The 18,003-nt window shown below is 46.8% G+C and overlaps 1 protein-coding gene across 1 annotated transcript in view; it reads right to left on the bottom strand.

Moving 5' to 3' along the window:
- The window catches only part of LOC140898231 (uncharacterized), a 62,133-nt gene extending 46,674 nt beyond the window's left edge, over window positions 1-15,459 (bottom strand). The window contains exon 1 of the mRNA XM_078848842.1: window positions 15,222-15,459. The gene's annotated coding sequence lies outside the window, so the exon portion shown is untranslated. The remainder of the gene's footprint in view (window positions 1-15,221) is intronic.
- Between the last annotated feature and the right edge of the window lie 2,544 nt (window positions 15,460-18,003).

The following is an 18,003-nucleotide window of genomic DNA, read 5'->3' as shown; positions in this document are numbered from 1 at the left end:
GCCACTAGGTAACTCGAGGGGATGGAAGACCACGAGTGTCAATGAAGCCCCCTTGCACTAGGCCCCGGTGTCCTTGGCCCCCCCTCCTGCCTGGAGGCACTCGCAGCAGCTCTGCGTGCTAGGCCCAAGTGTCCTTGGCCCCCCCGCCTGGAGGCACACACAGCAGTTATGCTGAAAATCTGCAACAGTATGTTGCAGAGTCAGACTGCCTGAAACTAAGCAAGGCCAAACAGGGAAAATATAAAAAAACAATGCTAAATAAAGCAGCTTTATGTATAGTTTAACAAATAATACAAAAAATCAAAAAACTAGCTAAAAACTAAATTAGCTGGCTATATAAATACTTAAAGCAGCTTGCTATTAAATAAATATACTAAAAAATATATATATATAAAAGCCTATATAACTCCCTGCTCTATTATACAAAATTTAAAATTTTATTCTCCCTGTACCTTTTTGCAGCTGCAAATAAACTTTTCTGCTTCTCCACCCCGTTGTAATTATTAAATATAGCACACCGGGTAACAAACCACTCAAGCTGTTGTTCAGCCTCTCGGCACTGGGTGCCGGCAACAATACCACGGCAAGCATGGAGCCCGCTCAGGTAACCGTCACCCTATGTCTCCTGGGTGCTGGCAGACGCGGTACGGCATTGCTACAAAGTAGCAGCAACCCCTTGCCTTGTGGCAGCAGACGGTACAGTACAACTGGTAGCCGTCATCGTCATGTCTGAGGTGCTCCTGGTCGCCTCTGTGAGGTCGATCAGGAGCGCCTGGGCAGACATGGGCGCAGGGACTAAATTTGGAGTGACTTGAGCAGGTCATTCTCTTTAGTCCTGCAGTCAGTCCTATTGAACCATCTTATGGTGAGCGGGCAGGCGATACGGACTGCTAGCAGTCGTACTGTACCATCTTCTGCCGAGCAGCCATGAGATGTGGATGGCATGCAGTCCTTCTGCACCGTCTGCTGCCAGCCAAAGATGTAAAAGATAGATGGAGTGGATCAAAACAAGAAATAGACCAGATTTGTTTTGTACTCATTTGCTTCCCCCCCTCCCCTGTCTAGGGGGACTCATTCTTCTAGATCACACTGCAGTCACTTACAGAGAAGGTACAGCGAGGTAAATCTAGCCATGTATCAATCAGAGGCCAGGCTAACCTTCTTGTTCCAATAACGACAATAACTTAGGTGCACCATTTCTTATTGGAACCCTCCGTGCAGTCCTGCCTGAAATACTCCTTGATGTACAGGCACACCCTTTGTTGATTTTAGCTCCCTGAAGCCAACCCTGTAAGCCGTGTCATCAGTCGCCCCTCCCTCCGTCAGAGCAACGGCAGACAATCGTTCCGCGCCTTTTTTCTGTGCGGACGCCATACCAAGGCAAGCATGGAGGCCGCTGAGCTCATTTTGGCAATTAGGAGCACATTAACCACCACACGCATTATCCAGCAGTATATGCAGCACCAGAACATAGCAACGCGATACCGGGCGAGGAGGCGATGTCAGCGCGGTCCCGTGAGTGATCAGGACATGGACACAGATTTCTCTGAAAGCATGGGCCCTGACAATGCATGCATCATGGTGCTAATGGGGCAGGTTCATGCTGTGGAACGCCGATTCTGGGCTCGGGAAACAAGCACAGACTGGTGGGACCGCATAGTGTTGCGGGTCTGGGACGATTCCCAGTGGCTGCGAAACTTTTGCGTGCGTAAGGGCACTTTCATGGAACTTTGTGACTTGCTTTCCCCTGCCCTGAAGCGCATGAATACCAGGATGAGAGCAGCCCTCACAGTTGAGAAGCGAGTGGCGATAGCCCTGTGGAAGCTTGCAACGCCAGACAGCTACCGGTCAGTTGGGAATCAATTTGGAGTGGGCAAATCTACTGTGGGGGCTGCTGTGATGCAAGTAGCTCACGCAATCAAAGATCTGCTGATATCAAGGGTAGTGACCCTGGGAAATGTGCAGGTCATAGTGGATGGCTTTGCTGCAATGGGATTCCCTAACTGTGGTGGGGCTATAGACGGAACCCATATCCCTATCTTGGCACCGGAGCACCAAGCCGCCGAGTACATAAACCGCAAGGGGTACTTTTCGATAGTGCTGCAAGCTCTGGTGGATCACAAGGGACGTTTCACCAACATCAACGTGGGATGGCCAGGAAAGGTGCATGACGCTCGCATCTTCAGGAACTCTGGTCTGTTTCAAAAGCTGCAGGAAGGGACTTTATTCCCAGACCAGAAAATAACTGTTGGGGATGTTGAAATGCCTATATGTATCCTTGGGGACCCAGCCTACCCCTTAATGCCATGGCTCATGAAGCCGTACACAGGCAGCCTGGACAGTAGTCAGGAGCTGTTCAACTACAGGCTGAGCAAGTGCAGAATGGTGGTAGAATGTGCATTTGGACGTTTAAAGGCGCGCTGGCGCAGTTTACTGTCTCGCTTAGACCTCAGCGAAACCAATATTCCCACTGTTATTACTGCTTGCTGTGTGCTCCACAATATCTGTGAGAGTAAGGGGGAGACGTTTATGGGGGGTTGGGAGGCTGAGGCAAATCGCCTAGCTGCTGGTTACGCGCAGCCAGACACCAGGGCGGTTAGAAGAGCACAGGAGGGCGCGGTACGCATCAGAGAAGCTTTGAAAACCAGTTTCATGACTGGCCAGGCTACGGTGTGAAAGTTCTGTTTGTTTCTCCTTGATGAAACCCCCCGCCCCTTGGTTCACTCTACTTCCCTGTAAGCTAACCACCCTCCCCTCCTCCCTTTAATCACCGCTTGCAGAGGCAATAAAGTCATTGCTGCTTCACAGTCATGCATTCGTTATTCATTCATCACACAAATAGGGAGATGACTACCAAGGTATTCCAGGAGGGGTGGTGGAGGAGGGAAGGAAAATGCCACACAGCACTTTAAGCACAGCACTTTAAAAGTTGACAACTTTAAAATTTATTGAATGACAACCTTCTTTTTTTTGGGCAATCCTCTGTGGTGGAGTGGCTGATTGGCCGGAGGCCCCCCCACCGCATTCTTGGGCGTCTGGGTGTGGAGGCTATGGAACTTGGGGAGGAGGGCGGTTGGTTACAGAGGGGCTGCAGTGGCAGTCTGTGCTCCAGCTGCCTTTGCTGCAGCTCAACCATACACTGGAGCATACTGGTTTGGTCCTGCAGCAGCCTCAGCATTGAATCCTGCCTCCTCTCATCACGCTGCCGCCACATTTGAGCTTCAGCCCTGTCTTCAGCCCGCCACTTACTCTCTTCAGCCCGCCACTTACTCTCTTCAGCCCTCCACCTCTCCTCCCGGTCATTTTGTGCTTTCCTGCACTCTGACATTATTTGCCTCCACGCATTTGTCTGTGCTCTGTCAGTGTGGGAGGACAGCATGAGCTCGGAGAACATTTCATCGCGAGTGCGTTTTTTTTTCTTTCTAAGCTTCACTAGCCTCTGGGAAGGAGAAGATCCTGTGATCATTGAAACACATGCAGCTGGTGGAGAAAAAAAAAGGGACAGCGGTATTTAAAAAGACACATTTTATAAAACAGTGGCTACACTCTTTCAGGGTAAACCTTGCTGTTCACATTACATACATAGCACATGTGCTTTCGTTACAAGGTCGCATTTTGCCTCCTCCCACCGCGTGACTACCCCCTCAACCTTCCCCCCTCCCTGTGGCTAACAGTGGGGAACATTTCTGTTTAGCCACAGGCAAACAGCCCAGCAGGAACGGGCACCTCTGAGTGTCCCTGAAGAAAAGCACTCTATTTCAACCAGGTGACCATGAATTATATCTCACTCTCCTGAGGATAACACAGAGAGAGAAAGAACGGATTTTGGTTGAATGCCAGCAAACATACACTGCAATGCTTTGTTCTACAGTGATTCCTGAGTACGTGTTACTGGCCTGGAGTGGTAAAGTGTCCTACCATGAAGGACGAAATAAGGCTGCCCTCCCCAGAAACCTTTTGCAAAGGCTTTAGGACTACATCTAGGAGAACCGCAAATGCCAGGGCAAAGTAATCCTTTCACATGCTTGCTTTTAAACCATGTATAGCATTTTAAAAGGTACACTCACCAGAGGTCCCTTTTCCGCCTGCTGGGTCCAGGAGGCAGCCTTGGGTGGGTTCGGGGGATACTGGCTCCAGGTCTAGGGTGAGAAACAGTTCCTGGCTGTCGGGAAAACCGGTTTCTCAGCTTGCTTGCTGTGAGCTATCTACAACCTCCTCCTCCTCCTCATCTTCTTCGTCCCCAAAACCTGCTTCCGTATTGCCTCCATCTCCATTGAAGGAGTCAAACAACACGGCTGGGGTAGTGGTGGCTGAACCCCCTAAAATGGCATGCAGCTCATCATAGAAGCGGCATGTTTGGGGCTCTGACCCAGAGCGGCTGTTCGCCTCTCTGGTTTTCTGGTAGGCTTGCCTCAGCTCCTTCAGTTTCACGCGGCACTGCTTCGGGTCCCTGTTATGGCCTCTGTCCTTCATGCCCTGGGAGATTTTCACAAAGGTTTTGGCATTTCGAAAACTGGAACGGAGTTCTGATAGCACGGATTCCTCTCCCCAAACAGCGATCAGATCCCGTACCTCCCGTTCGGTCCATGCTGGAGCTCTTTTGCGATTCTGGGACTCCATCATGGTCACCTGTGCTGATGAGCTCTGCATGGTCACCTGCAGCTTGCCACGCTGGCCAAACAGGAAATGAGATTCAAAAGTTTGCGGTTCTTTTCCTGTCTACCTGGCCAGTGCATCTGAGTTGAGAGTGCTGTCCAGAGCGGTCAGAATGGAGCACTCTGGGATAGCTCCCGGAGGCCAATACCATCGAATTGTGTCCACAGTACCCCAAATTCGAGCCGGGAACGTCGATTTAAGCGCTAATCCACTTGTCAGGGGTGGAGTAAGGAAATCGATTTTAAGAGCCCTTTAAGTCGAAATAAAGGGCTTCACTGTGTGGACGGGTGCAGGTTTAAATCGATTTAACGCTGCTAAATTCGACCTAAAGTCCTAGTGTAGACCAGGGCTAAGGGCAACTCAGGATCTACCCCGCCTCTTCCCAGAGGCCCTGACTCTTCCCCAAAGCCCCGCCCCACTCACTCCACCCGCCCGTCGCTCACTCTACTGCACCCTCACTCACTTTCACTGGACTGGGGCAGGGGTTCAGGAGGGGGTGCAGGTTCTGGGCTGGGGCCAAGGGGTTCGCAGTGTGAGAGGGGGCTCTGGGCTGAGCCTGGGGCAGGTGGTTGGGGTGCAGGAGGGGGCTACGGGCTGGGGTAGAGGCAGAGAGTTTGGGTGCAGGAGGGGGTGCAGGGTGTGGGCTCTGGGAGGGAGCAGGACAGGGCTCCAGGCTGGGGCAGAGTGTTGGGGTGCAGGAGTGGGTACAGGATGATGGCTCTGGGAGAGGAGTCAGGGCTGGGGCATAGGGTGCAAGAGCGGTATGGGGTGCTGGCTCCAGAAGGGAGGTCAGGGCTGTATGTTGGGGTGCAGGAGGGGGGTTGGGGTGCTGGCTCTGGGAGGGGGCTCAGGGATGGGGGTTAGGGTGCGGTCTCCCGCTGGGCAGCACTTACCTCCAGTGGCTCCTGGTTGGCAGCAGGCGCAGCAAGGCTAAGGCAGGCTTCCTGCCTACCCCAGCCCTACACTGCTCCCGGAAGGGGCCAACACATCCCAGTGGCCCCTGCGATGCAGGGGGCATGTGGCTCCGTGTGCTGCCCCTCTCTGCAAGCATCGCCTCCGCACCTCTCCTGGCCAATGGGAGCTGTGGGGGTGGTGCTTGCAGGCGGGAGCAGAGCATGGAGGAAGACCCCTGCTTCCCTGCCCCTGGGGCCACGGGGATGCAGTGGCCACTTCTGGGAGCAGTGTGGGGCCAGAGTAGGCAGGGAGTCTGCCTCAACAGCAGCCACGCTGTGCTGCCACCTGAGATTGCGATTGACTGGGAAATCCTCTAGAATCGACCAGTCGATTGCGATCAACCGGTTGATGGCCACTGGACTAGATCAAGGTGACTCTGCAAGTCAATAGCAGATCATAGAATATCAGGGTTGGAAGGGACCTCAGGAGGTCATCTAGTCCAACCCCCTGCTCAAGCAGGACCAATCCCCAACTAAATAATCTCAGCCAGGGCTTTGTCAAGCCTGACCTTTAAAACTTCTAAGGAAGGAGATTCCACCACCTCCCTAGGTAATGCATTCCAGTGCTTCACTACCCTCCTAGTGAAAAAGTTTTCCTAATATCCAACCTAAACCTCCCCCACTGCAACTTGAGACCATTACTCCTTGTTCTGTCATCTGCTACCACTGAGAACAGTCTAGATCCATCCTCTCTGGAACCCACTTTCAGGTAGTTGAAAGCAGCTATCAAATCCCCCCTCATTCTTCTCTTCCGTAGACTAAACAATCCAGTTCCCTCAGCCTCTCCTCATAAGTCATGTGTTCCAGTCCCCTAATCGTTTTTGTTGCCTTACGTTGGACTCTCTCCAATTTTTCCACATCCTTCTTGTAGTGTGGGGCCCAAAACTGGACACAGTACTCCAGATGAGGCCTCACCAATGTCGAATAGAGGGGGACGATCACGTCCCTCGATCTGTTGGCAATGCCCCTACTTATACATCCCAAAATGCCATTGGCCTTCTTGGCAACAACGGCACACTGTTGACTCATATCCAGCTTCTCTTCCAGTGTAACCCCTAGGTCCTTTTCTGCAGAACTGCGGCCTAGTCATTTGGTCCCTCGTCTGTAGCAGTGTATGGGATTCTTCCGTCCTAAGTGCAGGACTCTGCACTTATCCTTGCTGAACCTGATCAGATTTCTTTTGGCCCAATCCTCTAATTTGTCTAGGTCCCTCTGTATCCTATCCCTACCGTCCTGCGTATCTACCTCTCCTCCCAGTTTAGTGTCACTTGCAAACCTGCTGAGGGTGCAATCCACGCCATCCTCCAGATCATTAAAGAAGATATTGAACAAAACCAACCCCAGGTCCGACCCTTGGAGCACTCCACTTGATGCTGGCTGCCAACTAGACATGGAGCCATTGATCACTACCCATTGAGCCCGACAATCTAGCCAGCTTTCTATCCACCTTATAGTCCATTCATCCAGCCCATACTTCTTTAACTTGCTGGCAAGAATACTGTGGGAGACCGTGTCAAAAGCTTTGCTAAAGTCAAGGAACAACACGTCCACTGCTTTACCCTCCTCCACAGAGACAGTTATCTCATCATAGAAGACAATTAGATTAGTCAGGCATGACTTGCCCTTGGTGAATCCATGCTGACTGTTCCTGATCACTTTCCTCTCCTTTAAGTGCTTCAGAATTGATTCCTTGAGGACCTGCTCCATGATATTTCCAGGGACTGAGGTGAGGCTGACTAGCCTGTAGTTCCCCGGATCCTCCTTCTTCCCTTTTTTAAAGGTGGGCACTATATTCTCCTTTTTCCAGTCATCCAGGACCTCCCCTGATCGCCATGAGTTTTCAAAGATAATGGCCAATGGCTCTGCAGTCACATCCACCAACTCCTTTAGCACTCTCGGATGCAGCACATCCGGCCCCATGGACTTGTGCTCATCCAGCTTTTCTAAATAGTCCCGAACCACTTCTTTCTCCACAGAGGGCTGGTCACCTCCTCCTCATGCTGTGCTGCCCAGTCAGTGGTCTGGGAGCTGACCTTGTTCATGAAGACAGAGGCAAAAAAAGCATTGAGTACATTAGCTTTTTCCACATTCTCTGTCACTTGGTTGCCTCCCTCATTCTGTAAGGGGCCCACACTTTCCTTGACTTTCTTCTTGTTGCTAACATACCTGAAAAAACCTCTCTCGTTACTCTTAACATCTCTTGCTAGCTAGATGTGGAATGGGAATTTCAGGAACATAAGGAGAATAGCACAGACTTCCCTCAATGGCTTAGTATTTCTTTTCAGTGTTACATCAGGACTTCATGTTACATTTCATTCAGTTTAGAAAAAAATAAATAATAGTAAAATCTTTGTGCTATAAAATCACAACAATCAGATAGAGCTCTCTCCTTACTAACATGGTCTATGTCTTTTGTGGAAATGGAGGGTTTTGTTTGTTTGCTTTTAATAAAAACATCAACAACAAATGTGTCTTGTCTAACTTTTTATCCCATTTTACGTCTACATTCCAAATGTATGTAGCTGTACATATCAATTACAATGAATTTATCTGGGATTGTTGATAATTCATGGAAGTAATTTGCAAGTGAAGTAAATGCAATAAATACATAATGTATATTTCTGAAGCGGTTTCATTTCTTAATACATTTTCAGTATGCTATAAAATGGAACAACATATTTATAAATAATATACTGAAATACATATCATAATTATGCTGACATAAGGACATAACACTGATAGAGAGGTATGCACAGCTGTTTGCTGCCCCCTACCCCGGTTTTAATATATATTCTGGGTTAATTAATAAGTAAAATGTGATTTTATTAAATACAGAAAGTAGGATTTAAGTGGTTCCAAGTAGTAACAGACAGAACAAAGTGAATTACCAAGCAAAATAAAATAAAACACGCAAGTCTAAGTCTAGTACAATAATAAAACTGAATACAGATAAAAACCTCACCAGTTACAGTAAGCTTTCTTTTACAGACTAGTCTCCTTCTAGTCTGGGTCCAGCAATCACTCATACCCCCTGTACTTACTGTCCTTTGTTCCAGTTTCTTTCAGGTATCCTTGGGGTTGGAGAGGATCTCTCTTTAGCTAGCTGAAGACAAAATGGAGGGGCCTCCCAGGGGTTTAAATAGACTTCACTCTGTGGGTGGAGACCCCGTCCTCTCTCCTATGCAAAGTCCAGCTCCAAGATGGAGTTTTGGAGGCACATGGGCAAGTCACACGTCCATGCATGACTCAGAACTTAGAGGTGGCAGCCATGGTTCACAGGCTTCCTTGAACATCCTCAGGTAGACTTCTTATATGGGTTGGAGCATTCCAAGATTCATTGTCCTTTAAGTGTTTCTTGATTGGGTACCTAATCTGCACATTCCTTTCTCAAGGAACTGACCAAACTTTTTACAAAGGTTACTTAAAAAACAAGCCAGTACAAAGCCAATCTTCATAACTTCAAATACAAAAACGATATATGCATACAAATAGGATTAATAAATTCAGTAGATCATAAACTTTACATAGATATGCTACATGGCACATGTAGCATAAAACATATTCCAGTTATGTCATATATATATATATATATATATATTCATTCATAAGCATACTTCCATAAAGGCTTATGGGGGGCACCGTCACACCAATATTCTGTGCTACTAATTTGGACTCAGTCAGGATCGCATCCCATTGTTCATGAATCTGTTGAATGTCATTGATAAGACTTTCAATGTTATCCCTCTCAACATCAAGTGTAGCATTGTGTGCTTTAATTACCAGATTAGTTTGATGGATCATTTTAAGTAGCTTTCTCCACAAAGATGACATCTGAATGCATTCAAATTTGGACATGTGCTTCTGAATAAACTGAAGGTCAGTTCAAGCCTGTGCAATGAGATTGAGAAATTCAAGCTCATTTAAAGCCTTTCTCACTGAATTCAAATGCTGCGCAACTGGTTGAATCCTTGCAGACCATCTAGTTTTGGACATCTCATGCAGTGAAACAGGAAGATATTGCTTCAGAATTTCCCACCTTTGGGGACTGCTACTGATGAGATTGTACATTTGCTGAACAGTTCCAAAGTAAATAATTGCCTCCTTGCATGATTCAGCACAGTCAACACCTACAAGGTTTAGTGCGTGGTTTCCACAGCTGGAGAAAATACAGTCTGAAGTATGCTCAAGCAGAACTGCCTGTACACCTTTGTACTTCCCAGCCATATTAGATCCATTGTCATAGGCTTGACCAATGCAGACTTGAAAGTCTAACTTAAAACCTTCTAGAATTGCTAGTACTCAAGCAGCAATTTCTTTTTCAGTTTTTATCGTGAAATTATCAAACAAAATAAACCTTTCTTCAATTGAAAATTTTGAGCTGTCTACAATCTTAACATATTGAATAACCATAGTAGTCTGTTCCTTGTGAGAACAATCTGGAGTTGCATCAACAATGATTGAAAAATACTTGGCATTTTGAATATCATCAAGAATTGTTGTTTGTACGAATGACCCACATAGCTCAATAAACTTGTTTTGTATGTGTGTGGAGAGATAATGGACTTGCATGCGCTTTTGACTCTCTTGCGATTCTTGAACACGTTTAACATGCTCTGATAGAAGTGGGTCATATTTGCTGAGGAGCTCAACTATGCGTAGAAAGTTTCCATTTACACAATCACCAATATGTTGACTGGAACCAAAGAAACCTAATACCCACTCAGAAAGAAAAAGGATGATAAATTGTCATGGGATAAGAGGGAAGATCCTTTCATGGATTGAGAACTGGTTAAAAGACAGGGAACAAAGAGTAGAAGTAAATGGTAAATTTTCAGAATGGAATGGTGTTCCCCAAGGGTCAGTCCTAGGACCAATCCTATTCAATTTATTCATAAATGATCTGGAGAAAGGGGTAAACAGTGAGGTGGTAAAGTTTGCAGATGATACTAAACTGCTCAAGATAGTTAAGACCAAAGCAGACTGTGCAGAACTTCAAAAGATCTCACAAAACTAAGTGATTGGGCAACAAAATGGGAAATGGAATTTAATGTGGATAAATGTAAAGTAATGAACATTGGAAAAAATAACCCCAACTATACATACAATACGATGGGGGCTAATTTAGCTACAACTAATCGGGAGAAAGATCTTGGAGTCATTGTGGATGGTTCTTTAAAGACGTCCTCGCAGTGTGCAGTGGCAGTCAAAAAAGCAAACGGGATGTTAGGAATCATTAAAAAAGGGACAGAGAATCAAACGGAGAATATCTTATTGCCGATATATAAATCCATGGTATGCCCACATCCTGAATACTGCGTACAGATGTGGTCTCCTCATCTCAAAAAAGAGATACTGGCATTAGAAAAGGTTCAGAAAAGGGCAACTAAAATGATTAGGAGTTTGGAACAGATCCCATATGAGGAGAGATTAAAGAGGCTAGTACTTTTCAGCTTGGAAAAGAGGAGACTAAGGGGGGATATGATAGAGTTGTACCGTATGACTGGAGAATTACTAATATAGTTCCTCTTTTTAAGAAAGGAAAAAAAAAAGTGATCCTAGTAACTACAGGCCTGTTAGTTTGACATCTGTAGTATGCAAGGTCTTGGAAAAAAAATTGAAGGAGAAAGTAGTTAAGGACATTGAGGTCAATGGTAAATGGGAAAAACTACAAGACGGTTTTACAAAAGGTAGATCATGTCAAACCAACCTGATCTCCTTCTTTGAGAAAGTAACAGATTTTTTAGTCAAAGGAAATGCAGTGGATCTAATTCACCTAGATTTCAGTAAGGCGTTTGATAAGGTGCCACTTGGGGAATTATTAGTTAAATTGGAAAAGATGGGGATCAATATGAAAATTGAAAGTGGATAAGGAATTGGTTAAAGGAGAGACTACAGCGGGTCTTACCGAAAGGTGAACTGTCAGGCTGGAGGGAAGTTACCAGTGGAGTTCCTCAGGGATCAGTTTTGGGACCAATCTTTTTATTACTGACCTCAGCACAAAAAGTTGGAATGTGCTAATAAAGTTTGAAGATGACACGAAGCTAGGAGGTATTGCCAATACACAGAAGGACTGGGATATCATACAGGGAGACCTGGATGACCTTGTAAACTGGAGTAATAGTAACAGGATGAAATTTAATAGTGAAAAGTGTAAGGTCATGTATTTAGGGATTAAGAACAAGAATTTTTGTTATAAACTGGGGATGCATCACTTGGAAGTAACAGAGGAGAAGGACCTAGGAGTATTGGTTGACCACAGGATGACTATGAGCCACCAATGTGATATGGCCGTGAAAAAAGCTAATGCGGTCTTGGGATGCATCGGGCGAGGTATTTCCAGTAGAGATAAGGAGGTGTTAGTACTGTTATAAAAGGCACTGGTGAGACCTCACCTGGAATACTGTGTGCAGTTCTGGTCTCCCATGTTTAAGAAGGATGAATTCAAACTGGAACAGGTACAGAGAAGGGCTACTAGGATGATCTGAGGAATGGAAAACCTGTCTTATGAAAGGAGACTCAAGGAGCTTGGCTTGTTTAGCTTAACCAAAAGAAGGCTGAGGGGAGATATGATTGCTCTCTATAAATATATCAGAGGGATAAATACCAGGGAGGGAGAGGAATTATTTAAGCTCAGTACCAATGTGGACACAAGAACAAATGGATATAAACTGGCCATCAGGAAGTTTAGACTTGAAATTAGACAAAAGTTTCCAACCATCAGAGGAGTGAAGTTCTGGAATAGCCTTCCAAGGGAAGCAGTGGGGGCAAAAGACAATTTTTTGGCTTCAAGATTAAACTTGATAAGTTTATGGAGGAGATGGTACGATGGGATAACATGATTTTGGCAATTAATTGATTGATAACTTTTCATGGTAAATAGGCCCAATGGCCTGTGATGGAATGTTAGATGGGGTGGGATCTGAGTTAGTACAGAGATTTCTTTCCTGGGTATCTGGCTGGTGAGTCTTGCCCATATGCTCAGAGTTCAGCTGATCGCCATATTTGAGGTCAGGAAGGAATTTTCGTCCAGGGCAGAATGGAAGAGGCTCTGGGATTTTTTCGCCTTCCTCTGCAGCATGGAGCATGGGTCACTTGCTGGAGGATTCTCTGCACCTTGAAGTCTTTAAACCATGATTTGAGTACTTGAATAGCTCAGACATAGATGAGAGGTTTATTGCAGGAATGCGTGGGTGAGATTTGGTGGCCTGCATTGTGCAGAAGGTCAGACTAGATGATCATAATGGTCCCTTCTAACCTTAATATCTATGAATGTATGAAAATCATGAGTGGTGTGGAGAAAGTGAATAAGGAAAAGTTATTTACTTGTTCCCATAATATAAGAACTAGGGGCCACCAAATTAAATTAATGGGCAGCAGGTTTAAAACAAATAAAAGGAAGTTCTTCTTCACACAGTGCACAGTCAACCTCTGGAACTCCTTGCCTGAGGAGATTGTGAAGGCTAGGACTATAACAGGGTTTAAAAGAGAACTGGATAAATTCATGGAGGTTAAGTCCATTAATGGCCATTAGCCAGGATGGGTAAGGAATGGTGTCCCTAGCCTCTGTTTGTCAGCAGGTGGAGCTGGATGGTAGGAGAGATATCACTAGATCATTAGCTGTTAGGTTCACTCCCTCTGGGGCACCTGGCATTGGTCACTGTCGGTAGACAGGATACTGGGCTGGATGGACCTTTGGTCTGACCCAGTATGGCTGTTCTTATGTTCAGGATGCACTCAAGAAGTTTTTTCCAGTTACTAGCTTCTGTAGAGAGTTCAGTCAAGAGTAAATTCTCAACTGAACTTTCAGCTGATGCTGCCTTACTGGCTGATTTCCATGCAACATAGCTTTCTTTGTGTGATGTTGAACTCTCATATAATAGTATTCAGCCTTTCAACTTCCTCCAACGTCTGCTGATGCTCCATCCTGATTGATCAGAGAGAACTGATGCATTTGCAGCATTTTTGTTCAAAATAAGCAGGGTGCACAGTCCAGAGATTGTTCTTCCATACTCCAGCATAACCAGTCTGTTGTTGCAGGTCTCACCATTTGGAAGAGTTTTTGAATGTCAGCAGACAAGTAGGGAAAGCATGGAATGTTACTTGGAATTTCAAAACAACTACTCTGAAGAAAAGATTGGAATTATTGACAAGAGCAATGCTGCTCAAATGTAATGTCAGTCACAGTCAAACCTGTAGTACTCATGAATAGCTCTTGCTGCATAAGATCTACATCTTCCTGTTGCTGTTGATTTTCTTGATCCTACACAGGGTCTTCTGCTGCATCTGTTACTGTTGGTACATCTCCTTCTTGACTAGTGTCCTCATGTTCAGGTATTGGCATTGAAATATCTCCTGTTGCAGTTGCGGAGTTTTCATTATCTGTAGCATTGTTTGTTGGGTAAGGTGTGTTTTCCAGTGGTTTGAGAAATGAAGTTATTGGCTTTGAGCTCTTAGCTGCTGCTTCACTCAGTTGTTTTCGCCATCTCTTGCTTTCAAATCTCCTCTTCATAGTGATCTATCCAGTTACTATGTAGCCTATCCACACTTAAAATATTCTGCTGTAAATAAGTAGTTTATCTGCACTTGAAATCTTCTATTGTAAACATGTTACACAAATGCTGAAAAGACTTAAAATGAAGGAATACTAATTAAGAACATAAAATGAAGCACTCAGAGAGGTTATTATCCTTATCACTGAATCAAAACTCAAGCATGCAAGGTATAATATAACAGGCTGAGCTGAGGACAAAGGAATGACATATATACAGTAAACACAGACACGGATACAGACAAAGGGATAATGTCCAAAAATTTCAAACGTGTGTCCTCATGAAACTCACTGTACAAGACTGTCCTCACAAATTTTCACCTTGAGTCTGGGCCTATAGACTACGAAAGCCTATGATGATGGCCAAGCTACCAAGCTAAGGCTCAGCCAACCAGTCACTTCTTTTAGCTACCATATGAAGATAATAATGAGGAATTCTCACACATAAATAATTCCTTAGGCAACTAGATGTAAAATTCTAAAGATACTAAAATGTAACAATTCTCTACCTTTCAACTTACACTTGATCCAGCACCAGCCACTAGTAGTGGTTTGTTTATATAATCAGCAGATCTGAGAGGATAGGTTCATCACTGTCTAATCTTGTGCCATCAGAACCGGTATATTTTTATTAATATTTATGAACATTTTAACTCTTTAATCTGACAACATATATATATATCAGTTAACAAAAAAATATGTCTTTTACCAAATCACATCTCTTATTTGCTTAAATTTGCTGCTCTAAGCTGATAGTGTGTCATATTTTAGTCCAATACAGATGAGCATTAAAAAAAGTTGTGAAACTTATCAAAGACCAAAAAAATTTACAAGGGTCTAAATTTGAGGCCCCCTTTGAGCTTGAGCCCCAGGCCAAATGGCCCTCCTACCCCTCGATTGGCCCTGGCTGGCAGTGCCTGTATCCTGTTCTTAAGCCTGGTGCCTACCCCCTGCCCTGGTGGGACTGAGCCGCCTCGGTTTGCAGGAGGCTGCTCAGGAGCAGCAAAGCAGCAGATGGTGCCATAGCCCCGGCCCCAGCCCTTCCCCCGGGTCTCTCCCCTCACCTGCAGGCTCCGGCTCAGGGGCTGGTGTCGGCAGAGCCCGGGGCTGGTTCCAGCCCCCGGAGAAAGTCCCCGCGGCTGGGCCCCGAGGGGCGCTGGGGAAGGGCTCTCCCCGCACACACCCCGCTGGGCAGCGGCAGCGGCTCAGCCCGGGCTCCGGCTCACGATGGAGGCGGCGGCAGCGTCTGACCCGGGAAGCTCAGCCCCGGAGCTGCGGAGCAGCAAGAGCCAGAGCAACTTCCCCGCCCCCAGCAGCGGGCCACAGGGTTAACCCCTCCGCTGCCAGAGACCAGCCACAAGCCTCGCCCTGCTCCCCGTCCGGAGCCCAGTGACACCCCCGGCGCGACCGAAGCCGAGAGAGTCCCCGAGAAACCGGCCCCTGGCGCTGCTGGGGCGGCTTGTGCGGGGAGCATCGGGAAAGAGGTGGGGGCTTCTGGAGTAACAGCAGCCACTTGCCCGACCTCTGCAGAGCGGGGCGGCCCGTTGCCAGGGTAGTACAGGAACCTGCTCCCTGTAGGAACATCAGGCAGCAGTTTCTTACATCCATTGCGTATCAGTAACTGTTGCTACAGAGAGCACATTGCTACAGGGACCAGTTTCCTACATTATACTCGGAACAAGCCGCCCCAGCAGCGCCAGGGGCCGGTTTCTCGGGGACTCTCTCGGCTTCGGTCGCGCCGGGGGTGTCACTGGGCTCCGGACGGGGAGCAGGGCGAGGCTCGTGGCTGGTCTCTGGCAGCGGAGGGGTTAACCCTGTGGCCCGCTGCTGGGGGCGGGGAAGTTGCTCTGGCTCTTGCTGCTCCGCAGCTCCGGGGCTGAGCTTCCCGGGTCAGACGCTGCCGCCGCCTCCATCGTGAGCCGGAGCCCGGGCTGAGCCGCTGCCGCTGCCCAGCGGGGTGTGTGCGGGGAGAGCCCTTCCCCAGCGCCCCTCGGGGCCCAGCCGCGGGGACTTTCTCCGGGGGCTGGAACCAGCCCCGGGCTCTGCCGACACCAGCCCCTGAGCCGGAGCCTGCAGGGGAGGGGAGAGACCCGGGGGAAGGGCCGGGGCTATGGCACCATCTGCTGCTTTGCTGCTCCTGAGCAGCCTCCTGCAAACCGAGGCTGCTCATCCCAGCTGCTGGTGCCCGGGCTGAGTTTTCCCCAGGAATTTAAATGTGGGGGGGGGGGGAGGGGTGGGGTGTCAGGGCTGATGAGGGGTGAGACCCTGAGGGTGAAGGTGGCTCTATGGCACCATAGTAAAAACTGAAAAATGTTTCATGACCATTTAATTAGATTTAACTCATGTTTTAAAATCATCACAAAAATTAAAGTTGGCTAATCAAGGCTTCTATGAAGCACTACATCTACATCCTTCTTGATTTCTTGTTATAATTTTGCACAACTCTGTTAATGAACTTCTTGAATGCAATGCGTTCATCTTTGGTGGCTTCTCCTGTGTCCAGTACTTCCATTCCTTCCATTGATATGCTCATTAGATCATTCACATGATCAGGCAGAAGGCGACTTCTTTTAGAACACAAAATTTTATTCAATGAGGCAACAGAACGCTCAGCTGTAGCGGTTGTGACTGGGGGTAACAAGAGATGAATTCCTACTTCTTTCATCCCAGGAAACACAGCGCAAAGACCGGGTCGAGCCACTAGTGATGATAAAAAAGAAGTAGAAGTCAAATCTTCATTCATTCATCGTATGATATTCCACTGTGTGTTCAGATTCTCTATTCTGTCCTGAGCACAGGGCAGCCTCATAGCTGGTAGAGCCTCACTCCACTCAGCTGTCGGTGTTTTATAGGACAGGGATCTGTGAAAGCTGCGTAGAGGTTGAGTAGAATCTAGAAGTCACTGTTGTAGATTTTTAAGAATCAAGTCTGTACTTTTTCAGTTGTCTTAACAAACACTTCTTGTCCCCTTCACTTAAGGATTCAATATAAATGCTTTCATTACTCAACTTCTGGACTGAAGTCTTTGCTTCTTCCAGTACTTTTTCAATGGATAGCTCTCTGATTGATCTAATTGTAGCTTCTATTGCTGGACAAAGAACTACTCCTGTTGTAGCAGATGCCTGGATGGTATTATTTAATGACCCAAGTGGTTTCCAACAGTAGACTTAGAAGAGAGAGAATGGCAATAGTCTTCGCTGAATGTAGTAGCAAAAGTAATCCACCAGCTTCACTACTTAGATCCATCCCATCTTGGTAGATACTTTCCAAAGCTGGAGTAATTTTAAGACAACAGCCAAGGATCGTTCATGAGAAAGCCAGAGGGTTTCCGAGGCTGGACTAATTTGAACTTCAGTCTCAGTGTATCTTCTGTATTTTTCAAGATATTCAGTCTTTTTGGACTGTCAGGGTTCCCTCCCCATTCTGAACTCTAGGGTACGGATGTGGGAACCCACATGAAAGACCCCCTAAGCTTATTTAAATCATAGAATATCAGAGTTGGAATGGACCTCAGGAAGTCATCTAGTCCAACCCCCTGCTCAAAGCAGGACCAATCCCCAATTTTTGCCCCAGATCCCTAAATGGCCCCCCTCAAGTATTGAACTCACAAGCCTGGGTTTAGCAGGGCAATGCTCAAAACACTGAGCTATCCCTCCCACCCATTTCTACCAGCTTAGGTTAAAACTTCCCCAAGGCACAAATTCGTTGCCCTTGGATGGTATGCTGCCACCACCAAGTGATTTAACAAAGAATCAGGGAAAGGACCACTTGGAGTTCCTATTCCCCCAAAATATCCTCCCAAGCCCTTACACCCCCTTTCCTGGGGAGGCTTGAGAATACTATCCT

This window comes from Lepidochelys kempii, chromosome 14 (assembly GCF_965140285.1).
Source record: "Lepidochelys kempii isolate rLepKem1 chromosome 14, rLepKem1.hap1, whole genome shotgun sequence".
Lineage (NCBI taxonomy): Eukaryota > Metazoa > Chordata > Testudines > Cheloniidae > Lepidochelys > Lepidochelys kempii.
Note: the sequence above shows the minus strand (reverse complement) of the source record. Positions and strands in the feature narration are given on the sequence as shown.